We start from the raw sequence: 17,237 nt of genomic DNA, 5'->3' as shown, positions 1-17,237 counted from the left end.
TGGAGCTCTTCTTCAGTGAGGTGCAGATCCTTTATACATTTCTCTGTCGGGAAGCGGGGGGGGGGGGCGGCTAGCACGAACACGTTGTCAGTGACACCGAAAAGTCTCTCTGCCAATTGGGTGATTGGACCTGCAACTTCTTCAACACTGGATTGTGAGGGGAGACAGCCGTCGTAGAGTTTGTTTCTACCAATGAAAAGAGCTATGAGCCCGTACTTCCCGTTTGGTGGAATGAATCTGTCGACGCGAATCACCTGTGCTCCAGGCAGTGTCAGGATATTCAAGTTCGGAAACTCCAACTTTTGGGTTCGAGATGCATGTTTGAGAAAGATCGAAACTGATGGTATCGCTTTATCTAAGGGGCCACCACGGCTGCCCCAAACATTTTTCTAACTGAAAGACACTATTTAAAACAATCAGCGCAGTTGCATGTCAATCGCCAGGAACGCATATCCATCTCGTTGAAACTGCGGTTGAAATAGTTCAGATACGCCGTCGAAAGTTTCGTCTTGTAATCACAAAGCTTTGCCACATCCACACAAAAGTACTGTGCAGGGAGGATAGCCAAAGTCGTGGCTCGCAGCCAAAAGACTCCTTCTTGTTTGTCCTTTTCACTTTCATTTCTTTGCACCTGTATTGTACTGATGAACTTCTCTTATCAATCTTTACAATTTCCACTTTGAATTTCCAGTCTAGCCTAAACTTTTCGTTGACAATTGAAATGAAGGTTATTAGAACATGTAGCTCATGATAGAGCTAGACAGGAAGTAGCTTTAGTTTCAGAAGTCTTTATATCGTTTTCATCACAAATATAATGTGAAAGGAAAAGGGAATACAAACGACAAAATGGACGGAACAGGGAACCACCCCTAAGAAACATCACATCAGAGCATATGAATACTAGAGCGCAGCTTCGTCAAAAATTATAAACAATCAAATTCATGATTTACAGCAGCCGCCCGTGCACAATATTTTATGTCATAAATTGAATGAGCGTGGTAGTTAATTAGAAGACCAAGTTAGAAGTTAAATTGGATCTTTTCCGTTTGTGCCCCCCGTACGTTATGAGCCCCCAGTTACAAAGCACGTAACATTACAAAGTAAATCACTATGTAAAAATATTGAACATGCATCTGGGGGACGCAAATAAAATGCATCCAGTAAACGGGGGGGCACCAACGGAAAAGATCACTTAAATTGATAAGTAGAATAATGAGGAAGAAAAGTTGGTTTAAATAAATGATGGTTAAATAGAGTGGTTAGCTCTGATGATTGGTTTGGTGTTCAATTAATGAATTTAATCCTCTTTTGGGTCCAATATCGGTTCTATCATCAAGGTGAAATAACCAAGTCAACAAAGTGTGTCAGTTTCGTTGACAATGCTCGAAGCCCGGGCTTTTTCTAATCAAATGTCTATTCCGTTTTCGTTACACCTGTCCAACTTGTGTCAGCCAAAAATCAGGCAATAAATTGAATTTTAAACTATTTTGTTTACCCTGAAATTCAAGGTTTTTAGTTCACCTTTTTATATACGTGTGACAATCACACTTCCCCCTTCTAGTAAGAATAGAATACCACTCATTAAAAATCAAACAAAATTATCATTCAAAGCTCTTGTTATTTAAACGTCTTACTATACGAGAAGTTGTGATAAAGTTGTTGTGAGCCTAATTGTTGTGATAAACTTATTAAATAGATTTCTAATAAGTTTATCCTTTCTGGTGATAAATTTATTAAATAGAGATGGACTGTGGTGATTGTACATAACCATACCTCACGTGTATCGCTACTGGAACGGTCAGGGTTGTCTGATCTCTGGGGTTCTTCTGTTGGTCTGTCACAGCAAGTGGGCCTTCATCCCTGCATACATTCCCAACATTCTCGACCTTCTATCCTTCAAACTTCTATCCTGTGTTTTGTTTGGTGAGTTGGTTCCTCGATGCTTATTTTGCTAGGAGCTGGCTCTGTGAATTATTTTATTAAAGACAGAAGCAAAGATATCCCTATTGATTCTAAACGAGCAATTAAGCAGCATTCTATAACTGTCAGCGGTCTTATTCTCCACCCGAAATGCAACCCTGACCAGAGAGCAGAACAATACATCAAAACTTCCAAGGAATAAGTAATTATCTGGCACGATTGTATCAATAACTCTGTTTCGCGCCATCCTATGAAACTATCACAGAAACCCTACCCCGTACAGTTTCTCGTTAAAGACCTGATACGCCTGCAGCACAACATCTTTGCAATTGTTTACCTGCATTGTAAGCTGACCACGAATGTTCTGACGGCACTTCAATCAACGAAAAAATTCGTGATTCAGGTGAGAAAACACATTCTGACTAAGCGGACCCTGAGAAACCGTGAGTTTAAGGAGAACCTCAGCAACACTCATGCGGCAGTCATCATCGAGTACAAACTCAGCTCTATTATCATCAGAAGATTAAACAACTTACAAAGTCTCATCCAGAAAAGCCGACCAAAGAATCGGCAGACCCAACAAGGTGTCAATAGGAAGAACAAGAAGTCCAAGAAAACTAGACTCCGCAAGAAGAAACAGCTCTCACATGCCTAGGTGAGTTTTTTCTCCTTTTTCCGTAACGGTGACATTAAAGGAATATAGCTATTATGGAGTTGCCTGCGTGAGTGAGGGTGCGAGAATTCACCAAAAGGAGGACTAATCTAACTTCAAATTCTGATGATGAATGCCAAAAATATCGGAAAAAATTCGACTGAAACAACAACCTTGCTATCTGCTGTGATAAATGCCAAGAGTGGCTAAATGGTTCGTGGGTCAACATTGACGCTGCTGATCTACCTGTTCTAGCAAAATACGGCTGCGAACAATGGATATGCAAAAACTGCGAGTCCCAACCATGTAATCTCATTCAGAAAGACCAATTCAAGCTTTTTTTGATCCAAAAACTTGATGCTCCTGTAGATCAACGAATTGGCGACAATACCAAGCAGCTGGAAATGCAGAACCAAATCAAAGACATGACTGCCACCATACCAGCCCTTCAAGCCCAAATTGATTAGAAGCCCACTTTTGCGGAGAAAACGAAGGACGATGCCGCTGTACCTGCTCAATCCCCGACAAAAACAAACTCGACAAAAACAGCCCCGACAAAAACAACCAGTAAAAAGAGACCTGTCAAAAAATCTAATCGTGTCTAAGGTAAACACTTACGAAAACAGTGTAGCTATCAAAAAGGACTTTGCTAAGCATTTCCCTCTCAAGCGATTAGTGTTTGAGGTTACATAATCTAGAGTTCTTAACGAAAGACCGAGCGGAAGAAGTTTTCACCTCTTGGAAGAGTAACTTCCTCGGCTCTGAAACGCTCATCGAAAAGGCAGTCGAGTCCGAAAAGCCGAACATTAGCCTGTTCATCGAAGGCGTACCAACCGAACTCAAAGACTCCGAAATCGAAAAGCTCCTGGCGAATGATTTCGAAGGCATGAAAGCATCCAGGTTCATCAAAAAAGACGGAACTAAACAAGAAACTGTTGTTTTAGATGCCAAAAACCTCAACGACAAGGAAAGGGCGATCAAAATAGGCATCTTCATCGGAACCCTGTTTCCAGACCAATCATTTTCCAACAACGTTCGATACAAGTCATACGATGTTTCAATTGCCAACGCTTTGGACATATTTGCAAAAACTGCAAGTAAACACCTCGATATGATCATTGCTCGAGCAACCACAACTACAAAAGCTGTGATAAAAAGATAGTCCTCCTAATTGTGCTAACTGAAACTGCAATCACGAAGCTGATGCGACTGAGTGCCCCTCACACCTGAAATGTATATTCAAACTTATTTTCATCGCCAGGTTCAACCCTGCCAAACCACATCCAAGAACTGATAAATGGACTCCATATCGTAAATGAGGGGTGGTAATGAATGTAAATTTCTGGAACTGAATATGAGAGGACTGAGTGATCACTGCAAAGCAGCATTAAACAATTACTTGGACGATAGGAAACCCTCTCTTTGTTTTCTCACTGAAACGAGGATTTTGTTGAGAAAGATACTGTTGATAACTACATTTTGTTCCCACGATGATAGAGGCGTTGCTATTTTTTTGAGGGAGAATATCGCATACACTTGAATTGTAGAACTCGAAGTAGCTGAGGTGGATAGTGTTTGTATAATCGTCTTGATAAAAAAAGTCAAAATGCTGGCCACAACGGCGTCTATTCCCCTCATCTAAGTAACGCTGTTAGAAAAATGGCTGTCGCAGCACAGAAGAGCACAAGAGTATGTAGAGGCTCAAAAGCTGGAAGGGCTTCTCTTCCTAGGTGACTTGAACGCTCGACATACTAACTGGAATGATTCAACAACTAATCCCCATGGTTTTGTACTAGACGAAAAGATTGACTCAAGTGTGAGAATCCTCAACAAAGGTGAGCCCACATTTCTAGCCTGCAACGGTAACAGCGCCATTGACCTATGCCTGATATCGGGGAAAAACTACCAACCAAACCTTCACACTGGCTGCCGATGAAAATGTTGAGCTCTTCACCGGGCTCCCAGCATCCCAGCAGGGGGAATACAACCGTCACAATCGTTTGGAGCCGCCTTTACACAACTTTCTATTCTCAAAGAAAACCATGGATTGACAAAGCCTACTGGGATGAATGGCGTGAAATTATCGAAAGCAAACTAGAAATCAAACAAGAAGATGATACCACCACCATCGGGCTAAAACTGGTAAAAATTGTCTTTGAAGCCACCAATAGTTCCATATCCTTCAAGACCACACAAAAACACAGCCAACCGTTCTGGAACGACGAACTCACGATTGCCAGACACAACCTCAGATACCTTAGGAAAAAGTTCAAGTACTACTCTAACCCAAGTAACGGGCCTAAGCTCAATACTGAAAGACAGTACTTCAAGAAGCTCCTCAGCAAACACTCCTCGAAGTGGCTGTCGGATACTCTCATGAAACTCGGTCACAAAATAGGCAAAGACTTTTGGAAGGCATATAACCGGTTCTTCAAACCCAAGGCTGGAAATTTCGGTCCAATAAAAAACGGCAATGAAAAACACCTCGGCTCACCCAACGAAATTGTTGGGGAAATCACGAAAACGTTCATCGAAGCTAGGCATCTCCAACAGGAAACGTTCAATATAGTCCACGAAGCTCATGTCAATGCAGCAGTAGCCTCATCCAACTTCTTCGATACTACGGACAACGATCCCTTCTCCGAAAACTACTCCGAATGCGAACTTAAAGGCGCTTTAAAAACTGCTCTCGCTCTTCTTCTTTTGACAATGATCAGATACATCATAAAAAACTGCAGAAATTTGGCGCCAGATTAATAGAGATCCTACTAAGACTCTGCAATATGTGCTCAGAAAAAGTATTTGGCCCTGGAACACCTCTAAAGCGATATTCATTAAAAAAACTGACGAAAATCATACGATGTCCCCTCCAGTTCTCGGCCTCTATCGATCGCTTCCCACACTGGAAAGGTTTTTGACCGAATGACCGAGCACAGTCTAAGACACACGTTGATAGATATAATTTTCTTGAAGAACACCAGGAAGGTTTTAGATGTCCCAGAGGCAGATTTCCTTCGCTGTACCGACTACACCGTGAAGCGGAGAAGCTGAAAAATAGCCACTATAGCGCCTTAATAAATATTGACATGAAAAATCGTTTGATTGTGTTTGGACCAACGTTCTGCTCTATCAACTCAAAGGGTCTGGTGTCAGCGGTAATCTTTTGAAGCTCAAAGAAACATCCTTACGAAACAGAAAAGCTTGCATTCAGATTGACTCAATTTGCTCTGACGTATTCGATATCCGAATTGGTCTGCCTCAGGGAAGCGTTTTGTCGCCGGTCCTAATCATCTTCATTATCAACAATTTCTTGGTCAGCCCGCACAAAGTGTTCAAGTATGCAGACAATACATCGGTAATGGTTCATGCGGTTTTTCCAGCTAACTTGGCAGACCAGCTCGGAAATCTGTGCAGTACGATAAAAAGTTGGTGCTTCAACCGGAAGATGAAAGTGGACGGATCAAAAATCAAAAACAGAAAAATTGTCACCCCACACAGATGAATCTATACCATCTACAATCTATCTTAACGGTCAATTCTGCAAAACGAAAGAATTCACTAAGAGACTAGGATTAATCATCGACAGGAAACTGAGATACAAAAATCATCTCGACAATGCTGTCAGTAAAAGACAGAAAAGTTGGTTCACGATCTAGCGGAAATCGATCCGGTGGCCGAGAAGATGGTCCTCACCTGATAATTTTGCTGTCCTGAGAATGTTCAGAAAAACAATTCCAGACTGCCACAGCAAGAGCCCCTGATCCGTTGAAATCCTTACTTAGCCAAAAGAAAATGCAACCTTGTTTCCGGTAACACCCCTCTTTTTGGAGTGTTCAAATGGAGGCTGAGTCAGTGTGCATCACCCATGTGTATGTGCGGCTCAGCTGAGGAAAAATCGACACATTACTTCCTCTTTTGTCGTCTATGGGACCACTACAGACTAGAGAAATTTGAAGAGCTCAATCTACTGACTTACGGTAACTGCCAATCACTCGGCAAGTTCATAAAGGCGACTGGGAAAGTGAACAAGCAAATCACTCAGTGACTGTCACTCTACTTATTTCATCAACCCCACCCCCAAATAAAACAGGCAAGTGAGCTTACTTCTTCCCGCAAAGAGGGGACTTTCTTAGACTTTATATATATGTATATATATATATATATATATATATACACATATATATATATATATATATATATATATATATATATATATAAATACGAGAAGTTTGTAATTTCGTTATATATATATATATATATATATATATACATATAGATACAAGAAGTTTGTAATTTCGTGGAAAGCTTGCACATCAGTTTTTGTCGCTCTTACCTTTCTCTGCCTCGTCAAGCCCAAATACCGTGTACCTTTTATGATGATACTGTTTTGGTTGGGGTTTTCTAAAGCCTTTTTCTCGGGTGTAAGCTGAAGAAAATGTTCAAAGTCAAAAATTTTTTTAAAATTGCGAACAGGGAATATTCAGCAAATGTTACAGAGTTAAATCAAAGTGAGTTTTAAAGAGTAAATTTATAAGAAGAGTTGTTGCAGAGGTGAATATGCAGAAGTTTTATTGCTTAAGAGAAAATCAGTTGAAATTATGAGTTGAGGTTTTCATTCTGGTTGTTGGTTGTGGTCATATCAATGATTAATTTATCTTGGGTTGTTTTCTAACATTTTCCCTACTCGATATGTTATTTTTATCATGATTATTCAGATAGTTAAATTAATAGATAACAAGCTTACATGCTTGACAAATGCTGTCATGGTCAAAATCCGTGATGATTCCATCACAATTTCTGATGCTTTTTTTGTTATGTTGAAATCCGTTTTAATCTTAATTACAACCTGTTTCTGTTGATATTATTAATTGTAAAATCTTTGAACGGTGTGTGTATTTTTTATTTACAAGCATGTCATGCGTTCTGTTCTTAGGGCTTACTACACTGCCTCTTCTTAAACAGTTGAGTGTTCCACACACTAAGACGCTTTTTGTATGTCCAGTTTTGAGTTCAAGTAGTCTTCTGCTTTTTCTATTCCATATCTATCATAAATATTCCGGGCTTTCTCGTCCTCTATAATACTCTTCGCTCGCAAAATATTCTTGGAAATTTCCTCAAAACCATCCTTGTCCGTATGACACAGTAAAGGTAAAGTTTGGAAGTATTTTGGAATTGTGGTGGTTGTTGCCCCCTGAGGGAGGAACAGAAGCTCAAATAGATTTGGAGGTCGACTGAAAAGGGTTTTGCGCAATTACTGCTTCCAGCCTCCTCTAGGTGACCTTTTTTGACGTCTGTTCCGTTTTCACCCTACTTCTATGTTTTCTTTTGTTTATCTTTCTCTGCTGCTCTTCAACTTTCCCATGCAGATCATTCAACCCCAACACACTGATTGCAGCCCTGTCCGCGGTGTTGGGGCGCTGATGCTGCATCAATGGTACTACATACCTTTTATTGGACGTCACTCCGTCAATCCGATAAACTGGGTGCCTGGCGACTGACTTCAGTTCGTAGAGATGGGGTAGATAATATCAATAGTTGCCAGCTTTTGGTTCTGCCATTCCGAAGTATTACAAAATACAAATAATCCAGTGTATCAATTTCAGTTTTGGCTATTTCGGGAACCTAATTAGACTGTTTTGCTCTTACAACTACAATGTTTGTGTCACCGTCACACACTTCAACTGTGGTCCTTTTTCTTGTCACATTTTGTTCACTAGAACATTGTTTGAGATTATGAATATACCCCAATTCCACCATTCAGATAATTAAATTAATAGAGAACAGGCTTACATGCTTGACAAATGCTGTCATGGTCAAAATCCGTGATGATTCCCATCACAATTTCTGATGCTTTTCTTTTTGTTATGTTAAAATCCGGTTTAATCTTGATTACAACCTGTTTCTGTTGATATTATTAATTGTGAAATCTTTGAACATTGTGTGTTTTTTTATTTACAAGCATGTCATGCGTTCTGTTCCTAGGGCTTACTACACTGCCTCTTCTTAAACAGTTGAGTGTTCCACACACTAAGACGCTTTTTGTAGGTCCAGTTTTGAGTTCAAGTAGTCTTCTGCTTTTTCTATTCCATATCTATCATAAATATTCCGGGTTTTCTCGTCCTCTATAATACTCTTCACTCGCAAAATATTCTTGGAAAAGTCCTCAAAACCATCCTTGTCCGGATGACACAGCAAAGGTAAAGTTTGGAAGTATTTTGGAATTGTGGTGGTTGTTGCCCCCTGAGGGAGGAACAGAAGCTCAAATAGATTTGGAGGTCGACTGAAAAGGGTTTTGCGCAATTACTGCTTCCAGCCTCCTCTAGGTGACCTTTTTTGACGTCTGTTCCGTTTTCACCCTACTTCTATGTTTTCTTTTGTTTATCTTTCTCTGCTGCTCTTCAACTTTCCCATGCAGATCATTCAACCCCAACACACTGATTGCAGCCCTGTCCACGGTGTTGGGGCGCTGATGCTGCATCAATGGTACTACATACCTTTTATTGGACGTCACTCCGTCAATCCGATAAACTGGGTGCCTGGCGACTGACTTCAGTTCGTAGAGATGGGGTAGATAATATCAATAGTTGCCAGCTTTTGGTTCTGCCATTCCGAAGTATTACAAAATACAAATAATCCAGTGTATCAATTTCAGTTTTGGCTATTTCGGGAACCTAATTAGACTGTTTTGCTCTTACAACTACAATGTTTGTGTCACCGTCACACACTTCAACTGTGGTCCTTTTTCTTGTCACATTTTGTTCACTAGAACATTGCTTGCGATGATGAATATACCCCAATTCCACCATCGGACTCTTTTGTTGCAGTGCTAAAACGAGATTGTTGCCACTGCTTGGCATATCGATTGACAGGAGCACACGGAAGACACAAATAATGATTTTCAAGCTGATAAAAACTTATGGTGATTTCCCTGGCCACATGCCAGATTTGTTTTATTTTACTACAAAGTTAATTAAAACTTAAGAGTTCGTGCCACTGGTGCCCATATCTGTAGTCCATATTGAAATACTCTTAGGTCTCTTGTTCATATGAGCCCCCGTATCCCAGGAAAACCTCTCTTCATCTTAGTGTTTTCGAGTGTCTTAACCTTTGAGGTGCCTTGCTAAGTTCAAGGTCATCATCATTGAACACCCCTTCCATTGGTGCAGTGCCTGAGCAATTGACGTCAACTCTGTGGTTGGGCTTCTAATTGGGCTGATCAGTCAGTTCTAGTCGTCGGCCATATGTAATCAATGACCCGTTCTGCAACTCAAGTGCAATCGGGTACAAGGGGTTGCAGTTGGTTATTTTAAAATTTCTTTAGAACACTTTAGAAATAGGGTCCACGGATCTTATCCCTTCTGAATTGCTGTCCGGAGACACACTAACTGGAACTTCCTCGAATCAAAACGATTTTTTGATTACACGGACGACAACTTTAGCGCACTTATGGACAAAAAGCACTCCGCCCGCTCTTTCTATGTGCTATCCTTGAGTGTTTTGTTGATTTAAAAAAGTTTGGTGTGAGTTTTCATTTATTGATGTAGTCAGAATACCAGCTCTTTGAAGTTTTTCTCAGTGACAATTTAATAGCCTCATTTGTATTAATTTTTACAACTTACCTCAGAAATACCACACAAAGACTTGATCTAGCTTTGTGTCCCTGAGATCTGTCTCAGATAAATCTGTTGGTGAAAAATTACATTCCTTGATCCTCAAGGTTTGTGTTGACGCCACTTCAAATCAGCGAAAAAAGCCATCCGACAGCAGCAAATAACGTTTGAAACTGAAAAGACTTAGAATTTGTCTAAAATCAAAAAAGGTCAAAACTGAACTTTTTTACAAGTCGGGAACGAAATCTTGTACACCCCCCCCGTTTTTTGGAAGGGAAAACCTGAGCAACCCGAGCTTACAGCAAAGCACACGGTTAGGGCTACCTCTAGACTACTCATGGAACGTTACAGGCAAACGTTATCGCATCAGACCAACAAGTGTGGCTATTAGCAGTTATATGGTGCAAAATTGACATTTTTTGATATTTTGTTATTTATCATTAAATTTTTTAAACTGTTTATTTTATGATATTTTAGGTGTTCATGAAAGGTCAAATACCGTACTCTCGACGAATTTAGATCTACGTAATAACTATCCGTGCTTCTATCCACAAAATCAAATATTGCAGTAATTCAACATTTACTATGTAAACAATGACCTAAATCACTTTCTTGATTAACCAATCAGAAATAAGTAGCAATGATGTTATAAATGATAAATATTTCATTAAATACCTTAGCCGAATTATTTCATTAGTGAAACCGAATTGTATTTAGAACCCTTACAAACTGTTATACAGCGCAGTTGGCTCTCAGATTGACTAAAATTTGATTCTTCAGCAACTTTAAATTTTTTCGCTAAGTTTTGCTAGTTGCTAAGATCTTGCGAGTTTCAAGTTAGTTGAGCCGACCTGACGAGAAGTTAGAAACATTACTAACACTGGCTGAAGCCTTACCAACTTTGCCACGGGTTTGAACGTAGATTGTCACACAGGATTTTGTTAACTTCAGTCAACGAAATTAAAGTTAAAGTCCTTTAATACGTCGGAGCGACTAATTGTTTCACCAAGACTGTTAGTCAATCGAACCCTGTGATGAACCAGGCCGGCGTAAAACTCGAGAACTTGAGCAGCCACAACAGTTTCATTGTTAAATATAAGTTTCTGTGGTTTGGAAATCGTCTACCTGTTTGGTCTTGTTTTTTTAACTGAACTACTAAGTTTCTTTTTCCGTCTAGCTTGCTGGTTAAAAATACCTATTGTGTTCAGCGTTCACTATCCTTACTGTTGTCGGGTTGAGAATTTAGCCATCGAACCTAATTCAAAAGTATCGCCCTGATATAACACAGTTTGCTCTAAATTCAGAGGGTCTTCAAAATATAACCAAGTTTCTTCGGTTGTTTCCCTCGTTTGAATGAACAAGGCTACCATAAATATGTCAGCATTTCTCCTGATGTTACCTTTTTGTTTTTCAACTTTTGGATTGAACCAGTTCACGGGGTAGACATAGTTCACTACTTTCTCATAGCCGTCTTTCATGAATGATTTTGATACTTTCTGAACAAACTCTAAGTCGCTTCCGCCATAAACCATCCAATAAATAATTTCCGTAAGAACACTGAATTCAAATTCACCGAGTCCCGGTAAAAACACTTTGTGTCCCAGCCAAATATTTTGGCAGACTGATTCTTTTAAAGGATGAAACGTTGGAATTATTTGTGTTTCCTCGCTGAAGTATGTTATACTGTCATACCAACAGACTTTTCTTCAGCGCAGTTAGAGTATATGCGGCTTTTTACATGAAGAATTTTAATTTACTCATGCTGTTCTCAGAGTAGATGAGTCCTCCTTGGTTTACCTGCTCCTCCTTGATATCTGACGTTTCCCATTTGGTCCGCTTAGACGTGGCGGACCAAACGGGAGTCTGTAGAATGTTCTCAAAGCCATTCCACACAATTTCTAAGGATTGTGAAACACCTAATATGACAATCAATTGGAGAAGTTTGCAGTTCAAGGAACGTTCCAGTACCTGCACGTTCCAATGTGAGTTCCATAACCTCTGCAATTTGTCGTATCTTTGTGTTCCAAAAGCTCCTGCTTGACTGTCTCACAGTAAAGTTTCAGTTTGGGAGTTAATTTGAATTTTATTCCCTTTTTTTGTCATTCAATTTTGTAGTGACTACTTTGATTTCCACAAATTTGTTGTCCTACATAAGGACATTTTTTGGTATTCTTGGTTCCCTCTTTGCCTTGTTAGTTTTTTTATTGGTGGTAGCACTTCTACTGTTAAAACTTTTGAGTCGATCGTAGTGGACCTTTTGTTGTTTTTTCGTTTTCACATATTCAATAAGAGATTTAAGATCATTGTTTATTTCACGTATTATCTGTGGTCCACTTTAAAAGGATTCAAATTTCTTTGTCTTGCCAGTTTTTGTGATAGGGTTGAATACCAGACTAAATCACCTAATTTATATTGTGTTCCAATTGAGCAACGGTCGTTGTAGTTTTTTGTCTTTCCTGCTCTATGTCCAGGCTTTCCCTTAACAGTTCTTGGCACGTTTGTAGTTTGTCTTTCAGGCAACCAAAATAATCCGTCAAAGTTGAGTAGATTTTTGTTTGTACTGTTTGGAACAAGCAATCAATTGGCAAAAAGGAATGGTAAAAAAGGCTAAATTTGGTCAAATAATAAATTGCTGATCTGTATGCCATCATTACTAGCGGAAGGTATTCGCTTCAAGTGTTGTGATGTACACCCATATATTTTGCAGGACTCTCTACGATTGTGCGATTATACCGCTCTATCATTGCGTTCCCTTAAGGATGCTAAGCTGTTGTCGATGTCCTGTTAATTCGCAGCGCGCTCTTTACATATGATCTTGGAAAGATTCGACATAAACTGAAGTGATTTGCCGGACAAACAAACCTTGCGACACATACGTTTACAAAGGCCTTAGCTACCGTTGAAGCTTCCTTTTTTCCATGGGAAGAGCTTCATACCATTTTGTAAAATGATCTCCAATTGACAGATTGTATTTATCTCCACCTGACTCATAATGTCCCAGGCAATTTACCAAAATTACCAAAAAGGGCGATTTGGTTTCCAAGTTGTCAGGCTATATGTGTTACTGCTGTTAAGACTTCCTTCGACAGCATACTTTGCAAGAACTTATCCACTCGTGAATTTATTTTCTCATCCTGGGCCAGTAAAATTGTTCTCAAATCCGATCAAATGTCTTAGCCATACCAAAACATCAGCAATGTTTATGAAGGAAAAAATGAAGAAGAATTTCTCGCAAAAGCGATCTTTGAAAAACTATTTAAATTAAGCTGTTAAATACGTCAGTACATTTGTTTTTTAAAATTAAATCGTTTCCTGTTCATAGGTTTTTGAAATCTGTCAAAATGTCCACTTGCCCTGCAGACCCCTACCATGTTTTTTGTTTGAGGGCGTTTCCCGCTCTCAATACAGATTCTCAGTATAATAAGTTCGAACGCACTTTTCTGATGTTAAACTTAATATTCCACAGATTTCCCTTGTCTAATGGAGCAGATATTTTTTGTCAGTCGTGTTAACTTGGATCGCATGATTGAAATCTCTGTCTTCTTCTTCAGTCTATGGGACTCTTGACAGACAGTCGGGGTGAGGAATCTTCTTTGCAGCTTCTTTTTTGATTTCAAATTCAAACTATCCGAGATTTTCTATCCATCTGGCCCATAATCCGCCTGGTTCCCTAAAACCACATAACCCAGTGAGGGCCCTGTGGTCGGTAACAAAAAAAACTTTGTCCCAGAAGATAATTTCTTAAAGGTTGAGTGAAACAAACTATTGCAAAAAGTTTTTGGTTTGTCGAAAAGTAGTTTTGTTGACATTGGTTGAGCGATTTGCTTACTCGTCCGCCCGGGATACGTCCAGGAGAAAGACAGCTGGATGCATGAGTTGAGGCTTTAATTCTGGTCGTTAGTTGTGGTCATTAAGATGGTTACTTTATCTTTCGTTATTTCCACCCATTTTCTCTGACTGGTTTGGGATTTTTAATCATCGTTATTCAGATAGTTAAACTAAAAGATAACAAGCTTACCCGCTTGATGAGTCCTGTCAAGAGCTAACATTTCTTGACGTATCCCGTCATGGTCAAATTCCGTGACGATTGCCATCTAAATTTTATGATGCATTTTTGTTATTTTAAAGTCCGGTTAACTCGTGATTGCAATCTGTTTCTGTTGCTATTATCAATTCTGAACTTTTTGAATTAAGTCTGTACTTTGTAATTTACAAGCATGCCAAATGTTATCATCTTAGGGATTACTACAGCTTCTCGCACCGCATCATTTGTCAGAATTTGATATGCCCGATTAATTATTTTGAAAAACTCTTCTTCTCCACCAGCATGGGGTGCGTCAACAGGCTCATTTTGTGATAGTGTTTCTTGATCTGATCTTTTGAAGCAGAGCTTTTTACCAACAAAATCTCATATAACAGAGCATGCCGTCTCATAAGATTTGTGTTTTGAATTCGAACAAACATGTCTCCGTGGCCTTTGTTTAGGCCTTCTCGTTTTTAAGAGAAGTGTTTTATCGATCAATGACAGATTCTTTTCTTCCACATTCGCTGGCCAACTAATGGTCGTTGTTTTCCAGCTGCTGAATATTTGACCGCAATTGGTCATTCGCCTTCTCCTTTTTCTCGGTAGCTTCGCCCATTTTAGCAGCCTTGAATTTTAAAGCGGACAACTCCTGTTTCAATAAATCGATGGACTGCTCCTGTTCAGCTTTTCTGACTGCTGCTGCTGCTGCCTTTAAATTATCTCGCAGTGTCTCGCCTCCTGCCCTCCATTTGCCCAATGGTTTCTTTGTTGACTTTTTGGCCTTGTCACAATGATTATAAAGTCTTTGTCGTAGCTCGACGAGTTCTTTTTGAAGTAGAGTTTGTACTCTTCAACTTCTCTAATTGCGAGCACTGGTTTTGCAGTTCCACTTCAGCTTGTAGAGCTCGGGGCCGAATATTGGCGGGCGCCAGAAGCGCTAGCGTAATAATTTAACTTCTAACTTTGCATTTTAAACATGTACCGAGCTCAATGAGACAAAAGCATGGAGTATTGCGCACGGGCGGCTACGACAGTGGGGACAGAGATGAGTATTCCATTTCAATCTGCAGAGAACGCAACCGAATATTGGCGGGTGCCAGAAGTTCTAGCGTAGACACTTTCCGAGTCCGCGAAAGACAAGATTGCATTCGGTACACTAACTGGCAAATCTAGGAAATAGCGTTCCACAATTCTGGTATATATTAAACATATTTACCAATTTGTGGAATGTCATTGCCTGCTATATTGAATAAAAACCCCCCTTTTGCTTCTGAAGCTTCTCGATATTTTCGGTCTTGAACCCAAGACAACTTTTTTATCTTTCTTTTTTTTCGGTCTCGTACTTGATACGTTTCCATTTTTCTGGGTCTTGTTCTCAAAACTACAATTTTTGGTCTTGAATTGAAGACAAACTTTTCTTTTTTCTTTTTTTGGTCTTGAACTCGAGAAGTTTCCCTTTTTTCGGTCTTGAGCTCAGGACTACATTTTTTTAGCAACCGACTCTTTTAAGGACTCTTTTTCTTCAATCTTTTCTTTTTTTTGTTCTCTGCGTTCTTTTAGAAATTTGAGTAATTGATTTTACATACCTGTTTTTGTTACGGCGTAAAGCTACCGCAATAGTTGTTGCCAAGAAGCTCCATTAAAAATTAAAACTAAATAGATAAAAAATTTAGGAAATATTTTTACAATTCGAAAAATGAGGTACACTGTTGAGACTGACACAGCAACGTCCATTGCTTTTAACCAAATATAAAAACTTTAGTTCTTTATATTGCAAAAATGGTTAACTCAACAGTTTCAGCTAGAAAAATTTCTTGCTGAAACTGGTCGTTCCAGTGAAAAAAACTTCACGACTGCGTTTTCCATCCGAATCCTGGAATGCTTCCTGACTGACCATTCTCAGAAAAGGCTACGGTGTAGGTTTTCATTATCTACATTTCAATTACTATTCATCGGCCAGTGATATTTTTTGCGATTGATTTTCTTCAGTGTTTTTCCATATAGTTGAAAACTGCCGTCTTCTAAATTGACGACGATAGAGTACACTGGCTTCCATGCATTGATTGCACAATTATGAATTAAAATTTTTGTAGGAGGGTCCGTATATCTAATAGAAGAAAAGTTCTGACCCTCTGTTAGTACAGGTTTTTCTTCTGCGCAATAAAAAGCTCAGTCATTGTTGCCACCATGTCGGCACAGTTAACATATAAAACGGATACTGCTCATTCAACGTGAATTCCTTTTTCGAAGAGCGTTACTGAAGGACTCACAATGTTTTTTGATATTTCAATCACTGTTTGAATTTTCAGTTGTTGATTTTCACTTTGTTCCGTTCTCATTTTCTTTTAAAATTTTTCCTCATTTCGAGTAGTTTGAAGTAATATGTGTCAATAACGCTGGAAAAAAACAATTCCACGGTTATTTTAAGATTAGCAGTTGTCAGTTCAGATCTTTTCTCTGAGTTAAGAACACCTGGGACTCCGGATATTTTTACCTGCTGTCCGCGCAAAATATTTGCCTTTCCTCTAAAATTTCGAATGCAAAATATTCATATTTTATGTAAATTTTTTCGGCTGATACAAGTGGTCTTGTTGCTACAAAAAATTTTGCAGGGTCCTCCTTATTTAAGTTTTTAATCGTTTGACATGTTTGCTTTCCCCGATTTTCAAAAAAAATTTTATTAGTAGTCTTCAACATATGTTGTTCTGATGAAAACTATTTCGAGAAACATCGGGGATCCTTAATATTTAGGAGGTTTTTTGCAGCAGCTTTCCCCAAATTGTTCGGATGCAAATTTTTCGATTACACATCACATTTCCCATCAATGCGTCTCCTGTAGGTGACACCCACTCTACATGCTCAGCATACATAGTGCCTTCGCTCTCTTTTGTTACATGCAGCTTTGATTATGCTCCTCGACATAAGGGTTTTTGATCACCTGCCGCAATAATTTGCCCGTTACCAACCTGTTGAATTTAAAGGACCTGTCTCCAAAACCTGGTATGGCAAATTTTCTTCTTGCCAAATGTTT

At 39.3% G+C, this 17,237-nt stretch overlaps 1 protein-coding gene across 1 annotated transcript in view; it reads left to right on the top strand.

The window, feature by feature from the left end:
* The first annotated feature begins 1,666 nt into the window (after positions 1-1,666).
* LOC142354508 (peptide chain release factor 1-like) overlaps positions 1,667-17,237 on the top strand; it is a 157,943-nt gene continuing 142,372 nt past the window's right edge. Inside the window, exon 1 of the mRNA XM_075406832.1 lies at positions 1,667-1,698. The gene's annotated coding sequence lies outside the window, so the exon portion shown is untranslated. The remainder of the gene's footprint in view (positions 1,699-17,237) is intronic.

The sequence above is a fragment of the Convolutriloba macropyga genome, chromosome 15 (assembly GCF_964194025.1).
Source record: "Convolutriloba macropyga chromosome 15, txConMacr16.3, whole genome shotgun sequence".
NCBI lineage: Eukaryota > Metazoa > Xenacoelomorpha > Acoela > Convolutidae > Convolutriloba > Convolutriloba macropyga.
Note: the sequence above shows the minus strand (reverse complement) of the source record. Positions and strands in the feature narration are given on the sequence as shown.